This window comes from Cricetulus griseus, assembly GCF_003668045.3.
Source record: "Cricetulus griseus strain 17A/GY chromosome 1 unlocalized genomic scaffold, alternate assembly CriGri-PICRH-1.0 chr1_1, whole genome shotgun sequence".
NCBI classification, from domain to species: Eukaryota; Metazoa; Chordata; class Mammalia; order Rodentia; family Cricetidae; genus Cricetulus; species Cricetulus griseus.
Genome location: NW_023276807.1, coordinates 243,398,862 through 243,415,075, shown reverse-complemented (window position 1 = coordinate 243,415,075; position 16,214 = coordinate 243,398,862).

Below are 16,214 nucleotides of genomic sequence, written 5' to 3'. Positions count from 1 at the left end.
CTTGACTAGAGGGCATATTTCTCTTCATCAATGTCAAATTATACTTTTTCTCCAGTGAACTGATAATTATATCATTATTTGCTTTAAATTAGAATGATAATCTATTTGGAATATACATCAAATATTTTCTGCCACTGTAACAGATGAGGCTGTTCCAATGGATTTATCATCAGTGTCACAAGAGACAATAATGGACAACTTCTGCTTAGTGAAGAGCTGTGATTAAAGCATTGCCCTTCACAGTTATTGTTAAATTAAAGCATTATTTTTGGTTGTTTCTACTAGGATTAATATAGAGGAATTTCTGGGTTTTTTTGGAAATATTTCATCAAAACAAAACCCTCCTCTCATTAGTTTCTATTTCCTTTAATGTTTCAACTAAAATCATGCACACATTCATAGTTTTTAAAATGCTACAAAATATTCACAGATAAAATTAAGCACTATGATTAAAAATTTGAACTTAGAACATAAAGTAATTTTTCATCACTTATTATTTATAACATAAATCAAATCTAATGATAATATAATTCCAACCTTACCATGTTGTTATCATATGACTGGCTTTATTATCTGGCATTCCTATAACTTTAAAAAGATAAACACTTGAAGGAAATATGCTTAATCTATTCTATCATCTTTGGTATTTCCTTTATGTTTTCAAAATAACAATTATTATTATAAATAAATCTGTTTTAAACTTGTCCCACTCAGTATTTTATGTCTGCTCATATTTAATTTTTTCACAGTGTAATTTATACTACTACATTTAAAAATATCTGGATCAACAGAGGTCAGTTTATGTACATGATTAAGCAAAGTTGAAATTTGACTATTTCCAGGGTACAATTACATATTATAAACAATGAACAAAAACAGAACTCTAAGTGCAAATAAATTAAATTAAGACTTCTTTTGAAATGAAGTAATGGTCGTTTGAATGAGCATGGTCTCCAGAGTGTCGGATGTTTAAATGCTTAGCTACCAATTAGTGCAAATGCTTGAGAAGAATGGAGGTATAGCCTTGATGGGGAAGGTGTGGCTGCTTTAGAGAAGGTATTTCACAGGTGATCAGCTTTAAACTTTCAAAAGCCAGTGCCAAGCTGGCTCTCCCTCCCTCTCCTTTTCTCTCTGTCTCTGTGTCTCTAGGTCTCTCTCTCTCTCTCTCTCTCTCTCTCTCTCTCTCTCTCTGCCTGATACCTGTATATTAGGATGCAAAGATCTCAGCTACTGCTCTAGTGCCATGATTGTCTATTCCCACCCTTATAATCATGGGCTACAAAACTCTCTAAAAGTGTAATCAAGCCAACTATAAAATGCATTATTTCGTAATAGTTGCCTTGGCCGTAATGTCTCTACACAGCAATAAAACTGTAACTCAGGGAGAATTAATACCAGAGACTCAGGTATTGTGGCAATAGGCCTGATCACGCTAATTGTTCAGGAAATATGGAAGAATTTGGGAAATTTGTACTACAAATGTAGTTGAGCACTTTAAGTGGAGTTTAATGATCCATCTTATTAGAAGCATGGGAAATAGTCATGCTGAGGGTGATGTGAATTATGGAGGCCTGGCTCAAAAGATTTCAGAGGAAAAAAGTATTACTGCCATTCTAGAAACCATTCTTGTATTATTTTGGCAAAATAAAAATGGCTGGTTTTTGCTGTTGTACTAAGTATCTGTCTGTGATTAAACTTCAAGAGTTTTGAATTAATGTGTTTGTCAGAGAAGATTTTAAGACAGCCTAGTATTGACTATGTCCTGTCATTATTAGTGATGATTCTTACTATATAGATCTACAACCAGGAGCAGCAAGCGTGCCAAAGGGACATCACAATGTGCAGTTTGAAGAGAAAAGAGTACCAGAAAATACAAAGTTGGAGCCAAGTCTTGGCTCAAAAAGAAAAGTTTAAATGAAAGTTGGAATCTAGATAGAATAAAGTGGGTGCTAACAACAGGAAAAGAACCCACCCAACCAATCCTGAAATGTGTGACTGTTAAAACCCTGAAAGATTTCTTAGGCCTCAACAACAATGAAAAATGTATACTAATGTAATTCAAAGAGGGGGCCAGTTTCTGACAATGGAATGCACACCTTGGTAGTTTTAGCCATGTGGATCTGGTTTAGAGTAAAACAGGGTATAGGAAAGAGTTAATGGAATGAGGATCTTTTATTGTTAAGGAAAACTGCTAAACCACGGATGTGACATGAGAGTCCCTATATGGGGAGACATTGATTGAATGTGGATTGCTCTGAAGACAAGAAGCTGGAAAAGTCTGGGTCCCTGTAATACTGGTGAAGGAGAGCTGATAATAAGGTGTGGAACCAATCCAATAGGGAGAAATATGTTTTAGTCAGCAAAACCCTATAACAGTGTGCAAGATGTTGCAAATGTGGAGTTTTACCCTGCAGGGCATATGCTTGATTCGGCTCAATATTTTCTCTATGCCTTTTTCCATCCCTTTTGAAATGGAAATGTATATTCCATTGGACAGTGGGAATATGTGATATGATTTTTTATTTTGATGTTATACCACATTACATTTAGCTATTCTTTTGACTCTCTTAAGAGGCTTTGAACTTTGGGATTTTAAGCAGAGTCTTCTGAAAGACAATGGGTACTTTTGAAGTTAAACTAAAAGTTTATAGTATGGCTACAAGACTATGGCAGTGAGGCTGGAAGTGAAATGTGGTTGTTGGAATGACAATAGCCCAGGAAGCACATAGATTTGAATGCTTGGTCACCAAGGAGTGGCACAATAGTTTGAAAATACTTGAAATATTTGAAGTATTTCAAGTATTTCAAGTATTTGAAAATACTTGAAATATCAAGTTTGATGTTGATCGACTTGTTGGAGGTGGTGTGTCTTTGATAGAGAAATTGTTGCCCTGTTGTAGGTATCACTTGGGATGATCTTTGAGTTTCCAAAAGCCCATGCCAGGTCTAGTCTCTGTCTCTGTCTCTATCTCCCGGCCACCTGCAGATCAAGATTTAAGGCTCTCAGCCACTGCTCTAGAGTCATACCTGTCAGATTCTAACTATGATCATGGGCTAAGCCTCCAATCCCTAAGCAAGTGAAAATCTAAATACTTTTTATGTGTTTGTTTTGTTTTGTTTTTGTTGTTGTTGCTGTTGTTTTGAAAGTTACCTTGGTCCCAGTTTCCTTCCTCAGCAATAGAACTCTAGCTAAAACAAAAGCTAAGAAAACAACCATATTTGTGAATAATCATTAACAAAGAATATTATGCAGAAATGCACATAAATACACAAACACAAATACACACAAATAATGTAAGCCATTCACTTCAATAGTTACAGGTTCTAGCTTAAGAGAAAGCAGAAAAAAATGAGAACTTATATATGCCTTTTTTCAAAGAAAGTAATAGTTAATGTCTCATAAGAAACAATTACCAGAATGGGAAAGAAATCTGTATTGAATAACATGCACCAAAAAGGTGACTCAGTTGGTTAAGGTGCTTGCACCTAAGCCTGGGGACCCAAATTTTATGTATCCCTGGAACGTATATAATTGAACTAACTCCTGTAAGTTCTCCTCTGATTTCCACTTGTATGCGATGGCACAAGTGTATTGCCTTATCCTACTAATAAAATGTAGCAAAATATACTATTGCTCTTTTATAGAACATAATCTTAAAGTGACTCCTAATGACATTCTGCCACACCAGTGTCTCACTCAGCTATGACCTGAGAAGATGTCTTCTGAGGTAGATGGGGATAACACAGAAAGACCCACAAATGGACAATGGGCCAAGAATTAGAGACCTTGTACCACTCAATGCTAAATGGAATGTCTTTATTCAATCTCTCCTCTAAGTGTTTATGGAACTATATAGAAGAGGAAACAGAAAGACTGTCCAAACCAGAGATGATATAAAAAGGAAACAGTACGTTCTACACACAACAGCACTGATGTACAATTGAACTGACAAACTGTGGCAGCGTGCATATGGTCTAGACGAGTGTTAAATATATTCACACCCAATGTTGTGATGGACAATAGCTTCCATCAGTAATTAAGAACCTATCTGTAATGACAAATATTCACAAAGGAAAACTTAGTTCCTCCAAGAGAATCACACTGGTTATACAAACCACATTTAAGTATAGGCTCTATACCCAGCAGTAGAAGATGAACACTACAAAAGCTCAAAGGTATTTTTGGATATATTTTGTCTTATATTGCTTTGTTTGGACATTGTGATGGCTATTCTTGTTTGTCATTTTGACTATTTGCGGAATTAGCTAAAAAACAAGTGTGGTTAGATATATCTGTGAGAGATTTATGTTTATTGAACCATCTTAAGCTGGAAACCCCAACCTAAGTAAATATCTTTGAAATGAGAAGATATTAAATATGGGCTACATCTTCTGGTGGAAGACTATACAATTAGATAGATAAATAGAAATAGAATAATGAAGTGATGTTGTTTTTGTCTGGAGGCTCTCACACACACTGGAAAATTCATCTTTCTTATTCTCCAATGAGTTCTCTTAAGAGAGAAAAAACTGATGGAGTTGGAATGGTAGGGAAGTGTGTATTGTATGAAAAAAATATTTCTCATAAAATAAGTCAAAAAGTAGCCATATGAAATCACTATTCTGCGTGTGAAAATAATAAAAAATAGAAACACTTCCATTACATATTTAACTCTACTATTAAGCTTTAATTTAATAAACTTGCATTGTGCATTTCAAACGATATATGCACATATACATGTTCAATTATGTATAAATGCTTTCTGTTGTCAGTTACATCATGAAGCATGGCAGTATTAGAATCATAAAGTTATTAGAGTTATGAGAACTAATGCCAATGCTTATGGATGCAGTATGTAGAAAGCAGAAATTCCTGAATCTGATGCAGTAAATCAGGTTAATGAATTATTTTTACTCTAATCCTGAGAATCAGGTCAGGATGACCAACATTTTAATAGGAAATGTTGATGCCTTTTCTATCTGTCATGAATCAGTTTATGATGAGGACACGAGAAATTGCTCGCCAGCTAAGAGGAGTCCCTCTTCTTCCACCGGCCCTGAGTTGATATCCTATCAACCAAACCATGTACCTCACTAACATTTGTAACTCTAGCTCAGAAGCATCTGCTGTCCTTTTCCATCTTTCACAGGCTGATGCTTACAGATGGCATAAGCATCCAGACAAATAAATACAATAAATTTAAAGAAAATAGACTAATGATACACCTGTGATACAAATGTTCTCCTATAAAATTTGGTTTTGTTTTATGTACATTGGTGTGAGAGTGTCAAATAACCTTGAACTGCAGTTACAGACAGTTGTGAGGTGCCATGTGGAGGCTGAGACTTGAACCTGGGTCTTCTGGAAGAGAAAATAGTGCTCTTACCCTCTGTGATATCTCTCCATCTCCCACAGCAACTTTTAAAAGAAGATAAGCTACTATTCAGTTAAGAGTTGACCATATAAATGTATTTATATTTTGTATTACTATATATGGGGTGCATGTGAATATGTACAAAGGTGTGCCACAGTGTACTTTTGGGGTTAGAGAATATTTTTTAGGATGTCTTTCATTCCAAATTTTTCCTCTTATCATACTCAAAGTTACCAGGATTGGCAGCAATTTTCTTGATCCACTGAGCCATTCATGAGCACAATAGTTATGGATATGTTACGGAGTGGATAAGCAATAATGTGTTCTTGTTAGAATAATCACTCATTTTGTATATCATGCCTGTTCATCATTTGTTCTGCTTTTGCAATTTCATGTAGAATTTCAGAAATTCTTATTTTCTACAGGTCACAGCTATATATCAAAGTTGTTTTAAGATCATTATTTTCCTTTAAATCTACCCTATTAGTAGCCTTTGCTTACATTTCAGGTATGTGAAGATTTGTAAAACAACAAAAGACATTTGTTCTTATACTCTGTCTTTATAAGCCAGTGATTCTTGTCTCAATGTTGGTGTCCTGAATTCTTCTATTTAATCTTTATCTTTGGAATAATGAGTTGACCTTAACTGGCAGGAATATACCAATTATCCAAGAATGGTACAGAAAAACACTATTATCTCATTTTCTGTGATGAAACATCTGTGTCAAAGAAAGAGGAAATCAAAGCAGCTTTATTTGCTAAGAAAATAAACTGCAAACTCTGCACCTTTGTGCTGTCACCTTAAATTCCAGAATTCAGTATCTTTATGATATAAGCTGAATTATAAAAATGGTACTTGTCTTTGCTTTTGTTCATGCAAATATGTCAATATATTCTTTTAAGAATGTATTGTTTTATATTGGTACATAGGACTTGCCTAACACAGTTTCTGGAGAGAATCATTTCTATGTTGTCTAGGCTTGTTAAACCATGTGAATGGCTAATGCTAGCCCTATTCTGTTTCACAAGCAAGCTGCGTCACAGGTTGTCTAGGCTCAAAACATGATTTGGCACCTCAGTCTTAAACAATTACTTTATTTGGTGCACACAACACACACAAACACACACAGTGACACTGACACTCAGAGCCATCTATTAGCCAAATTTATAATCTAATCTATAATCTTAATTTATATAAGACAAAATAATGTAATAAATATTTTTACAAATGAACATACATTGCAGTTACAGAGAAATTGTCTAGGATTCATGAGCCCCAGGACTCAATACGTAATACTGCTAAAATAAATGATAATGATTTATTTGTTTGTGGTCCATGCATGAAATTCCAGCATGTAAGAGATGGAGGCTGAGGGATCAAGGTTCATCTTCAACTTCTCTTAAACATAAATTTGAGGCAACCTTGATGGCATAAGACCAAAGAGATAAGGAATGGAATATGTACTTTACTTTTTAAAAATTCATTAGACAATGAGTGTTTTTAATGTTTTGGTCTCATAATCGACATTTGATGTATAATTTTTTGGCAAATCATTGGGATACTTAATTTACAATAGATAATAAATGAAATCAACCTAAGGAATTAGCAAATGATAATAAAGATATATCATCCTATAAATATTTACTAAATGAGAAGCAGAGCCAGTGCTACACTTAAATTAGCTAATTTAAAATAAATGAAAGCAAATAACGGACAATGGATTCCCAAGGAATATTGAGGGACAATATTGTGAGATTATCCTTTCAAAGCTTGCCGAGCAATACTGACCTCTCATAAGTTTGTAGTCAAACAATTCTCACCATTGGAAAAAATGTGCTGTTTTAAAACACAAACACTAAGTAAAAGCATAGCATAATTATGATTATTATGCTTCCTTATCTTTTCCTATTTCTGACAAAATGATAATGTAGAAAGGAACTCAGTTATTTCTACCTATGTACCTATCTTTTTCCTCCTTATCAATTATGCATCTACATAAATGTATATTAACATTATGAAGTGATAATGTACAAAGGAATGCAGTCATTTTTATGTGTTTATTATTTCCTCTCTATCAATTTACATCTACGTAGATACTTATCCAGTTATGTGTTTATACACATGAACAAATACTATAAAATTTTCTTCTCAGATAATTTAAAATAAAATTTTACCTCTCTGCACTTCTCAGGTTTTCCCAAATACTTTAAATTTCTTAACTTTAAATTATGTCCTACAGAATTAAGCTCTTCATCATGTGTGTTTTTTCATGAGCCGATTGAGATCTGTGTTTGCAATAACCGTGATGATAGGAACTAAAGAATCAGACAGACTACAGTATAATCCCATAGATAAACTTACTTCAGTTTTAGTATATTTTTGTACATGAAAATAGGAAAGAAGGCTATAATCTAAGGAAGGCTGTTTGAGTGCAGAAAATCCTGATAAGGAAAATATATACATAAATATCAGCAAATACATACTATTAACAGAGCAGACTTCTCAAAGAACTTTGCTCAGGACAGACAAATTTAAACACAATTTCTGGGCACATTCTACAGATTCTATCAGGGAAAGTATGAAAGCAGGTAGAATGTTGTATCCAGATTCGGGATACACTGACAAAATTAGACATTGTAGCTATGTCCTGACATCCAACAAGAATTAACATGTATTACAAATATAAAGTAAATGTTTTTTGTTTTTTTTCCAGAGGCATGACATGGAAGAACAATTCAGGGAATAAAATGCACCTGAGGTAAAATGCCCTCTGCCTCCACCCCCACCCCTCCCACCCCCGACCCGCACCCCACCCCCAACCCCCACCCCTAGACCCTCACGTGGTTTCCCAGGGCATTGTTCACCATGAAGCATTCTTTTGACTGGTTTCAAACAATTATGTTTCTTTTCTTATTTTTGCTTTCTTTCTTCTCTTCCCTTTCAGGGTATAAGATTTTGATTATGGTGGATAATTTTATATTCTATGCTTTGATTTTTATTGTACTTTGCTTAATTTAAGTTTTTCATATTTTTAAATAATTTCCTTATTTCACATTTTATCAACTTTTTATCAACTCACTACTATTTTGATGTAGTGAAATTGTGACATATTCCCCAAAAGTGAATTTTTTATTCCAATATTTCCAAAGAGTTATTAACAAATTTTGTGTCTTATTTTTTAAAATTTCTATTCTAATAATGTTCTTCTTTTCTCCTGTTTTTACTGTCATCACATGTTCACATTAATGAACAATTTATAAGGGGCAGACATTTAGTCCTCATACCTTTGATTAGTGCTTCATCAAGACACTAGAAGATTTAGTATTTTTAGTGATGACTGACCCCTGTTTGTAAGAGGGAACCTAGCTATTTTTATCCTGTGAAATCACAGGATAAAAGAAGCAGGGGAGAAATGTCTCATAACTCATGGTGTGGCATGTATTTATTCATGAGAGTAGATCTATAATACTCTAATAACCTCTAGATCTTAACTCTTACTAATTTTTACATGGACGATAATATTTTCATATGAATTTTAGTGTAGTAACAAATGTTAAATCATAAAACACTCAACATATTCCATTATTGTATAGTTTTAATTCTTTTCATTTTTTATTTTATATTCATTCCAGTGCATGTCTTGTTGAAAGTACCTCTGTATGTAAGTTGATATTCCCTTCTTGTTTTGTAATGCTAGATTATATAATTGCCTTAATGGAACACACACATTTTTTTTATTAGTTCAAAATTAGGAACAAGCTTGTTTCACATGTCAATTCCTTCTCCCTCTCCCTCTCCCTCCCCTCACCCTCACCGCTCCTACCCCACCTGGACCTCCTCCCACAACCCCATCCACCCTCCACTCCCCAGGCAGGGTATGGAGCCTCAACAGTGGCTCTGTAAAGTCCACCACATCATCCTGGGCTGGGCCTAGGCCCTTCCCCATGTTTCCAGGGCAAGAGTCCATGCCTTCACATGGGATGGGGTCTCAAAATCTCTTCTTACACCATGGAAAAATACTAATCCACTACCAGTGGCCTCCTAGAGTGCAGAGGCCTCTTCATTGGAATCCATTTTCAGGAATCTGGATCAGTCCTGTATTGGCCTTCCAGAAAGCATCTGGGGTCGATGTGCTCCCCCTTGTTCATGCCAGCTGTTTCGGTGGGTTTCTCAAATGGTAATGACCCCTTCAATCTTCTTTCCTCCCTCTCTGCAACTAAGTTTCAGAGTTCAGTTCAGTGTGTATCTTTGGATGTCTGTCTCCGTTTCCATCAGCCACTGCATGTCGGCTCTAGGATTGCATAAAAAGTAGTCATCAATCTCAACTTAGGGGAAGGGTGTTTAGGTTATCCTCTCCACCATTGCCTGGATTGTCAGTTCTTGTCATCCTTGTAGATCTCTGGAAGTCTCCCTAGTGTCAGATCTCTCCTCGGACCTATAATGGCTCCCTCTAACATAGTATCTCTCACCCTGCTCTCCTCTATTCTTCCCCCAAATCAATATTTCTCCTCCTCCATTTCCTCCTCTCCTCTCCTCTTCTACTGATATCATTCTGGCAGCCCCCCTCCCCTACCCTCATGCTCCCAATTAGCTCAGGAATTCCTGCACCTTACCATTCCTGGGGTCCATGCATTTATCCCCTAGAGTATTTCTTGTTTCCTAATTGCTTTGGTGAAGAGGATTGTGGGCTGGTAATCCTTTGCTCTATGTCTAAAATTCATATATAAGTGAGTACATACCATGTTTGCCTTTTTGTGACTGGGTTACCTCACTCCAGATGGTTTCTTCTACTTCCATCCATTTGCCTGCCAATTTCAAGATTCCAATGCTTTTTTTCTGCTGAGTAGTACTCCATTGTATAAATGTACCACATTTTCTCCATTCTTCAGTTGAGGGGGAACTCACACATTCTTTTCTTTCTTTTTTGTTTTCTTGTTTTTTCTTTCTGGAAAACATCCTTGACTGGTTTTATTTTCTCAAGGAATATAATGATGTATAAGAATGATACATGATATAGAATCCATTTTCCAAAATATGGAATGGCTCTAATACTTATGGGGATAAACATACACTATTAGGCTTGGAATTTACTTGATAGACATGGACTGTGAGATTCCAGTCCTATAATCTGAGATTAGACTGATTGTTCTTAATGTAGGGTAACTTCACTAATGAACTTGGGATTGGGTGGTTATCATATAAATATTTTTTCTTTTACTCCTGTATTTGTTCTTTCCAGCCATTCCATTCTTTGATTTCATCCTCGTCTGTCATTCTGTCTTCTTTTATTCAATGTAATAACATTTTTTGTGATGCAATAGTACTGGAAATGCAACCTAAAGTCTCATATACATTTAATTATTACTTCAAGATGTTTTATATATATATATATATATATATATATATATATATATATATATGTGTGTGTGTGTGTGTGTGTGTGTGTGTGTGTGTGTGTGTGTGTGATGACACATATTAGTGCTATAGTATGTATTATATAGCTTATATAATGGTATTATATAGCTTATATAAATAGCTTATATATGGAAACAATGAAGCATTTTCAGAATAGTCTCAGTAGTCCATCTTGTCTTTACAGTGTATCAATTCTTCATATTTTAGCAATAAATACCTTCATTCCTGTTGAAAATTGAAAAACAAATTCTCTGGATATTTTTGAAATTGTAGTTATCTGTAAAACAGATTTTACCAAGACAAATCTAGTATTCCTCTTCTGTAAGCTTGGGCGTGATTTTCAGTGTTAACAATTTGTGATGTTCCAAAAGGGAATATTATAAGTCACATGTTCATAAAAATAATATGGCCTTTCAGTTTGGTGCAATTGCAGAACCCTTCTTTTCTCTCAATTATAATTGAATCCTGTATGTGTACTGCTCCTGGCTACATTGTAATTATTTATCACCATGAGTTATGGTATGAGATAGAAGAGTATAAATAAAACACAGTGAATTTTCCTGCACCAACAAACTTTCACTTCTGTTCCATATGAAAATAATCAGTTATAGTTTTCACTTTTAGACCTTGAAAGATATTAATAAACTCTATAGTGCCAGGGCATATTTTACTTCTCATTATAAATTATTACAGCATCTACAAGATGCTGCTATAATAACATGACATTAGCTTGGAGCTGCATCTTAGGCAAAATATTTCCAGTAATGTCTCAGACAATTTCTTCTACTTGCACAAGGTACATTTAATGGTGGGAAAAAAGTGATTGTGAGTGAAAAATAAAAATGTTATGTTGTAAAAATGTGTACTTAAATCTTATTTATTGTGGAAAGAAGCCCCAAGGTTATGGCAGATTTCAAAAGTTTATTTATATCATTGTCTGTTCCTCTTAGCCACATAGCCAAGTGATTCATCATAGCTATGTCAGCAAACAGACCCTACAAACTTTGTAACTGTATTGAAAAGCACACAAGTCAGAGTGAATCATTATGACACAAATTATTGTGTGTGTGTGTGTGTGTGTGTGTGTGTGTGTGTGTGTGATTAATATGTTCAAAGTATTTATCCCTTGTTTCTCTACACTCTCAGAATCAAAAGAAACTGTACAAAATTCATTCTTGACTTAATGAAGGTTCAGTTTTGAGGATAAACTACCACACAGACAAAATAACATATGACACAAATATTTTGGATTAATTCCCTTATGTCTTCAAGATGATTAGGTAGCTTAAATCAGTTTTATACCATGTAAAATTTTGATATATGCTGTGATGGAAAATTTTCAATGAGAATATCTCTCTTTCTAAAACTTTGTAGGAATTACATAGTTGAATTTTTCTTTCAAACATTGATAAAATAATATGCACAAAAGATGGAATGCTATATGAAGCTTATATTCATTATAGGGAAATTATAGGAAAAACTAACTCTCATATCTATGTCATATCTATGTCATATCATATCTCATATGACTAACTGTCATATGAGCGTTCTCAAGGCTGGGAAATTGTTGGTGAGACATATTAGAATATCTTTTCCAAATTTACTTTGACTTATTGCCAATTCTATATTCTATCCAATAAACAGTGAAGTTGACAAAAGCTTAGAAGAAACATATTCTTAATATTCATTATAAATCTACCACTTATTTTATGTTAGATTAACAATAATCTATGTCATTCTTAGGATTTTATCTGTGTTTTTAGAGGTAAGTTTTACATTTGGATGGTATGACTTTGTAACATTTGCCCAAGACTGTCAATTTTGCTTAATTCATTCAATAAAAATTAAAAAGACATTATGATGTGAAACATGGGACATATTGAGCTATTGATTTACAAAGAGTGGATTGCATATTAATTGTAAATATAATAAAAACATGAAAGAATTTTAATTATTGTGCTAATAGTTCCCAGATATTACTTAGCTACTTGTAATTCTTGCATGTGTCATAGCATAAGAAATAAAAGTTTTGACATTGTAAATGTATAGAATTCAATACATTCAAATTTATATATCCAGCAATATTCTGATGAGGACAAAATAAATATTCAAGCAAAATAAGCAATGAGTAGCTAAGTACATATCTATTAATCAGTCCTTCTATCTATTTTCATAAGATTTATGTAGGTAGATGAGATCCATGCAGCCTAATGTTGGATCCATCTATGACTACATATCCAAGGGGTTTCTTTGGGGCAAGACACCTGTGGAAATGAATTGTCACTTGGGAAGGACCAGTTTGTTGGTCAGTTTCGCTAGCTGCAAAATTCATGCCGCTTGCAGGCTCCGTTCTCTTTCATTATATTTGTGATTCTTTGGCGGCTTTTTAGTTTATTTTGTATTCACACATGCAATAGCTATAATTTTCCCAGGAAATTCTATTATTTTCAAATATTTTCCCGTAAGATTCAACTGTGAGGTATGTTGTACATTTATTTTCATTGAATTGTAGGAAGCCTTAAATTTCTTTAATTCTTATTTGACAGCTGGTTTTTCAAAAATGAACAATTCAGCTTTCATGAGTTCACAGGCTTTCTGTTGTTTCTGATTTTGTTGAGACATAGCTTTAATTTATGGTAGTCTGAAAAAATCCAGGGAATTATTTGAATTTTCTTTGATCTGTAGAGACTTGCTTTTGGACTGAGCATATGGTGAGTTGTGGGGTATGTTTTTCTAGGCACTAGAATGGATTAGGGTCCAGACCCCTACCCAGGTGATTGTATTCTCTGAGCCTTCCCTACTTCTTCCCAATGTCCCCTTCATCCTGATCTCTGTGCTTGAACCTGCATAGAGTTGACCCACTCAGAAATGGAGGAGCACCCTGAGTCTGGAAACACCCACTCTTCTTTCCCTGTATGCTGGCCCATCCTCTACTGAGAGTGGATCTTTACAGACAAGGAGGATATCCCTGAATATGGAAACACCTCACTCTTCCTTACATCTCTGCTGTCCTGACCTCTACCATCCAGAGCTACAGACATTGATGTCTTGGCCCCCACACACAAGAGGAGATAGTGAAACCCTATGTGCACCCAGTGGGAGAAGAGATAGGAAGAAGACAGGATAAGAACACACTCAGTAACAGAAAGACCACCAGAATCTAGGGACTCTACACCAGCAAGATCTGAAAAGCCCAACACAGAGAATGTAGAAGAGATGGACCTCAAAAATGATCTTAGGTAAATGACAGAGACCTTTACATAGGAAACAAGAAAATCCCTTAAAGAAATAGAAGAAAAAACAAGCAAAAATTACATAAAATGGATGAAAACACAAACCAAAAATTCAAGAAATGAACAAATCTCTTTAAAAATCTAAAGAAAACCAAGAAAAAAACAACCAAACAACTGAAGGAAGCACACGAAACAGTTCAAAGCATGAAAGCTGAAATAGAAACAATAAAGAAAACACAGAATGAGGAAATAGAAAGCTTGGAAATAGAAAGGTTGGATAAATGATCAGGAAGTAAAGATGTGAGTATAATCAATAGAATATGAGAGATGGAAGAGAGAATCTAACTTGGTGAAGACTCGCTAGAGGATATACAGTCATCGACGCAAAGAAAAATCACAAGTCCAACAACTACCTAACACAAAATATCCAGGAAATATGGGACACCATGAAAAGGCTGAACCCAAGAATAACAGGTATAGAAGAAGGTAAAGAAATACAGATCAAAGGTTCAGAAAACATATTCAACAAAATCATAGAAGGAAACTTCCCCAACCAACAGAAGGATATGCCTATGAAAGTTTAAGAAGCTTACAGAACACCAAAGAGACTGGACCAAAAAAAAGCCCCATAGACACATAATAATCAAAACACCAAACCTAAAGAATAAAGAGAATATATTAAGAGCAACAAAGAAAGCAGGCCAATTAACATATAAAGGCAGACCTATCAGAATAACACCCGACTTCTGAATGGAAAATTTGAAAGCCAGAAGGTCCTGAATAGATGTGCTACAAACAATGAGGGAACATCAATGCCAACCCAGTCTACTGTACCCAGCGAAGCTTTCAGTTACTATAGATGGAGAAAACAAAATATTCCATGACAAAACCAGATTTAAACAATGCATATCCACAAATCCAGCACTACAGAAAGATCTCTAAGTAAAACTCCAACCCAATGAACATAACTAAACTCAAAAATACATAGACAATAGATAATCCAATTTTACCAAACAGGAAAAGAAACAGGAGGGGGAAATCCACATGCAATGACACCACCAACAATAAATCCAAAACAAACAAGAACCAACAATCAATGGACATTTATATCCCTCAATATCAATGGTCTTAACCTGCCTATAAAATAGATACTGGCTAATAGAATGGATAATGGATACAAGGACAGAATCCATACTTCTGCAGTATACAAGAAACACACATCAACTTCAAAGACAAGTGTTACCTCAGAGTTAAGGATTGGGAAAAGGTTTTCCAATAAAATGGGCCCAAGAAACAAGCTGGTATAGCAATCCTAATTTCTAACAAATTAAACTCCAAACTAAAATCAAACAAAGAGATGAAGAAGGGCATTTCATACTCATCACAAAAAAAGTCCATCAAGATGAAGTCTCAATCCCGAACATGTATGCCCCAAATATGAAGTCACACATATTTGTAAAAGAAACATTACTAAAGCTCAAACCACCCCTAAAACACCGCACACTTATAGTAGGAGACTTCAAGACCCTGCTTTCACTGGACAGGACCACCAGACAGAAACATAACAAGGAAACAAAGGAACTAACAGAAGTTTTGACCCCACTGGGCTTAACAGACATCTATAGAACATACCACCCAAATAGAAAAGAATATACATTCTTCTCATCACCACTGGGAACCTTCTCTAAAATTGACCACATATTTGTCAACAAAGCAAACTTCCTCAAATAGAAAAAAAAACTGAAATAACCCCCTGTATCTTATCAGATCACCATACTTTAAAATTAGAATTCAACAGAAATACAAATTGCAGAAAACCTACAAAATAGTGGAAATTGAATAACACCCAATTGAGCCATTCCTGGGTTGAGGAAGAAAGAAAAAAGGAAATTAAAGATTTCCTACAAATTAATGAGAATGTAGACACAACATACCCATACATATGGGACACTCTAAATACAATTCTAAGAGGAAAGTTCATAGTACTAAGTGCCCACATGAAGAAACTAGAGAATACTTACACTAGAGATTTCACAGAACAACTGAAAGCTTTAGAGCAAAAAGAAGCAAACTTCCCTGTAGGAGTAGATGCCAGGAAATAATCAATCTGAGGGTTGATATCAGTAAAGTAGAAACTAGGAAAACATTACAAAGAATCAATGAAACAAAGAGGTGGTTCTTTGAGAAGAA